We start from the raw sequence: 4855 nt of genomic DNA, 5'->3' as shown, positions 1-4855 counted from the left end.
AAACTCACGCCAGGCACGCGTGCATGCGTGCTCAAGATCCTGAGAGGAGAATGGAGGAGAAGGGATTGTAGAGTGGCCATTCCCTCCTGTGGGGTGATTTCTCGCTTTCTGTCTCTCTGTCTCTCTCTGGCAAGCACATGTGCCCTATAGCCAAGACCAGTTTCCCTAAACCAAAAACCTCCAAAAAAAAAAAAAAAAAAAAAAAGACTGGGCATTAAAATCCAATTAAACCATGGAGAAATGATGACAGAAATGGCACTTAACAGCAATGAAAGTTAAACTTACAGGAGTGAGCCACCTAAAGTCCATGGTACAGGGAAATGAAGCTATAACACAACCCACCGGGCTAATAGGTGGCACAGAGGTTAAGGCAGCTGGATCCCACATGGCCGACTATGTGGTTTGAGTCCCAGACTCCGTGGCTTGAGAATCATGCCAGACACATGTATGTGCATGCCCAAAATCTCAAGGAGAGTGGAGGAAGAGGGATTGTGGCATGGTCATCTTCTCTGGGAGGTGATTTCTCACTTTTTCTTTCTCTCTGTGTCTCTAGTGAGTGCATGCTAAAAACAAACAAACAAACAAACAGAAAACAGCCAGTCAACTAACCAATTCATTAATTAACTAACCAATTAATCAATCTTAGCAATAGCTTTCACCAAAATGATTCAAGCTAAAACTTGCCATGTCCTCTGTCTTCTTACCAAGTCAGTCTTTCTCTTTTATTTAAAAAAGGTTAAGTAAAATTCCTCTAAGAAGATGCTTTACACAGAACTGAAAGCAAATGTCAGTTCCAATGAAGAACGAGTTTAGAAGAGAGAATCAGAGTAAACAAAAGCTTTTAGCAGATCACTCCATAGCTTGCTCCTTGCCTGCGGCAGCAATACGTTCCCAGGCCCACACATTCTTCTTACAACATAATGGCAACACTAACTTTTTTTTTCTGGAAGAGGTAGAATCTATGTTTCCTTTACTTGAACCTGCACGGAATTTTATAACTATCTTGCCTAATAAAATGCAGCATAACTGATGTTGCATTACTTCTCAGGCTGGTCATTAAAGACAGCTTTCACTGGGCTTTTCTCTGGTCATACTGGTTCTTGGGCCCCACCAATAACATTGTAAGGAAGCACAGGCCACAGGGCGTTTTAGCTGACAGCTTCACCTGGCAAACAGCCAACTGCTAGCAACAACTGAGAGCAGATGACCCTAGACGATTCCAAATTTCAAGTCTTGTAACTGAGGTCACAGAAATCATGAAGCATATGCTATCTCCACTGTGTCCCATGTAAATTCCTGACATATAGAAACTATGAGAGATAACATGATTATTATTTTTTTAAAGAATTATTTCATTTTATTTATTGTTATTTATTTTAATTTGACTAGAGAGGGACAGAGTGAGAGAGAGAAAGTGAGAAAGCAAGCTGTCAGGTCCGGGACTTGAACCATGGTTGGCCATGTGGGAGTCCAGTGCCCTTAACCACCACGTCACCTATTATTATTTTTTTTAACTGTGATTTCCGGTTTATATATAATAGCTGTACATCTTTGTGGGGTACACAGTAGTTTTTCAAAACAAGCATACAGTGTGAAATAACCAAATTAAGCATATAGATATATCAATCTTGTTTGACACCGAATATTTTGTTTTGAACATTCATTAATATTTCTACTAGGATTTTGTTTTGTTTTGAAATAGTCAACAACATTCTTTACTGTGCTGTGATATACAATTCCATAATCTATTACCTTTGTTTACATGAATTCATTTATCTGTTAGACAAAATTTCCCTATCCTCCTATGAAGCTTCTGGTATCTACCATTACTCTTTCTACGTTATGCCATTGAGTCTTTAAGTCTGTGTCAAACATTGCAGGCTTTCAGTATGTGTTAAGCAAAGACAAAACAGTATTTATCTTTCATAGCCTAGTTTATTTCACTTAACATTATATCTTCTAGGTTCATCCACTTTGTGTCAAGACATTGTTTTTATGGCTGAGTAACATTCCATTGTGTATAAATGCCACCTTCTCTTAATTTATTCAATTGGTTGTTGGGCACTTAGGTTGATTTCATGTTTAACTATTGTGAATAATGCTGCAATAAACATAGATGTGCAAATATCTCTCAAGAAGAATGATTTCCTGTCTTTTGAGTAATAACCAAGAGTGGGATTACCGCATCATATAGTAGTTCTAGATTTTTAGATTTCCAAAGTGCGATCATACTGTTTTCCACAGTGGCTGAGGTAATTTACATTCCCATAAACACTGCATGAGGTTTCTCTTCTCTCCACAATCTTACCAGCACTTGTTATTCTGAGTAAGTTAGATAATACCTCCTTGGTTTTGATTTGCATTTCCCTTATGAGAAGAGATGTTGAATATTTTCACTTTTTTTTTTTTTTTTTTGGAGAGATTTTCACTGTAGGGTGCGTGCGCTCGCCAGACAGACAGAGAGAGACATAGAGACAGAAAGCGAGAAATCACCCCCCAGGGGGGATGGTCACGCTGCAATCCCTTCTCCTCCATTCTCCTCTCGGGATCTTGGGCACGCACGCACATGCGCCCGGCGTGAGTTTTAAGCCACTGGGTCCGGGACACGAACCGCGGTCGACTACGTGGGAGTCCAGCGACATAGCCATTACGCTAACTGCTGGTTCCCGAATATTTTCACATTTTTTAAATCCATTTTTGTCTCCCTTCCTTCCTCCCTTTCTGTTCAGAGCAACTAACCATTTTAAATTTTTTTATGCGTATTTTTGCAGGTGAACTATTAAAATTCCATATATACACTAGTTATCAATCTCTTATTTAAAGCAGTTTGTAAATATTTTTTCCCATTTTGTTGGTCGTCTATTTATTTGTTGTAGTCTTTGCTATGTAGAAGCTCTTTTTAAAAAATTATTTTATTTAACTTTATTTATTTATTTATTGTAATTTGACCAGAGAGGGATAGAACTAGAGAGAGTGAAAGCAAGAGAGAGAAGGAAAGTGAGAAAGCAAGCTGCCAGGTCTGGGACTTGAACGCTGATTGATCACATGGGAGTCCAGCACCCTTAAACACCACACTACCTGCTGACTCCCTGCTATATAGAAGTTTTTAAATTCGATGTAGTCACACTTGTTTTGATGTTGTGGCCTGTGCTTTAGGAGTCTTATTTAAGAAATCTTTGTCTATCTCAGTGTCTTGAAATGTTTATCTTAAGTAGGTTTATAGTCTAAGGCTTTATGTTTAAGTCTTTAACCCATTTTGAATTGTTTTTTTTAAATGGTGAGAGATTGAGGTGTAGTTTAATTCTTTTGCAAGTGAATATTCTTTTTTTTCCTCAGCATCACCATTTATCGAAAAGGCTGTCATTTCTCCACTCATTTGTCTTGTCACCTTTTCAAAAATCAGTTGGCTCTACATTGTTGTGTTTATTTTTGAATTCTCTGTTCTATCTATTGGCCTATGTGTCTGTTTTGGGGCCAGTATCATGCTATTTGGCTACTATGACTTTGTAGTTTATTTTGAAGTCAGAGAAATGCCTTTAACTTATTTATTTATTTATTTTTGTACAATATTGCTTTAGTGATACAGGGTTCTTTGTTTGTTTTTTTTCTGTGAAGAACGTTACTAGTATTTAGATAGGAATTGCACTGAATTTCTAGATCACTTTGGGTACTGACGTTATAACTATAATGATTCTTTCAATTGATGAAGAAGGAATAGCTTTCCATTGTTCACGTGTTTGTAAATTTGTTCATTCCTTTTTTTGTTGTTTTTATTTTGTTTTGAGAGTATTTTTTTTGTTTTTGTTTTTGTTTTTTTGTTTGTTTGCCATAAGATGCGTGAGCTCACCAGACAGAGAAGGGCAGAAATCACCCCTGAGGGGAGGTGGCCACACCTCAATTCCTTCTCCATTCTCCTCTTGGGACTTTGGTTAAACACGCACATGAAGCTGGCATGAGTTTTAAGCCACTGAGTCTGGGACTCGAACCATGGTCAACTATATGGGAATCCAGAGACATAACCGTTATGCCATCTGCTGGTTCCTGTTCATTCAGTTTTTAAAAATAATTTTCATAGTAGAGATGTTTCACTTCCTTGGTTAGATTTATTCCAAGGTATTTTTTGTCTTGGTCCATTTATTTTTAGTGTATAAGAATGCTGCATATTTTTATATATTGATTTTTTTTATCATTACATTAGATATCATTAGTTTATTATAAAAGAGAAACATGGAAATTATTTACATGGTGAAAGATTTCACAGCTTCAGTGGATTGGGCAGCTTCGTGTGATGCCATTACTAATCAGTAGTAATTTATTTCAGGCTACATACTTTCCAAGAATGTCGCCATCTCTAAATATGAAATAATCCTTGTCATCTAGAACTCCTTTGGTGCCTCCATATTCCGGAAGAAGAACTTTATCTCCGACTTTCATGCTAACTGGTTGTGTCTTCCTACTCTTTCCTTTAGAGCCAGATCCAGCAGCTACTACTGTTGCTTGCAATACTATTCCTTGAGACTTTTCTGGAAGCATAATGCTTTTTTCGGTTATTGTTTCAACAGCACTCCTTCCGACCATTACTCGGTCAAAGACTGGAAGAAATTTCCTATATGCCTGTCCTGCCATGACTCCCGCAGATGCAGCTTGTACTCGTCTTGTGCACCTGCCGCAGCAAGTAGAAAGACCTCCACGCCAGCCTTCAGGGACACGTGACTGTGGATTTTTCTTATAGTTTAACTTTACTGAATTTATCACATCCAAGAGTTTTTGGGTAGCTTCTTTAGGATTTTCTTTGTATATAATCATGTTGTCTGCAAATAAGGTTGATGTAATTCCTTCTTTTTTTTTTTTTGGA

General features: G+C 37.7%; 1 pseudogene; it reads right to left on the bottom strand.

Annotated features, from left to right (window-relative positions):
- Positions 1-4317: 4317 nt before the first annotated feature.
- On the bottom strand, positions 4318-4626 carry LOC102477535 (10 kDa heat shock protein, mitochondrial pseudogene; annotated as a pseudogene).
- Positions 4627-4855: the final 229 nt, after the last annotated feature.

The sequence above is a fragment of the Tupaia chinensis genome, unplaced genomic scaffold (genome assembly GCF_000334495.1).
Source record: "Tupaia chinensis unplaced genomic scaffold, TupChi_1.0 Scaffold000215_1, whole genome shotgun sequence".
Taxonomy (NCBI): Eukaryota; Metazoa; Chordata; class Mammalia; order Scandentia; family Tupaiidae; genus Tupaia; species Tupaia belangeri.
This window is presented reverse-complemented; position numbering and strand designations above follow the sequence as displayed.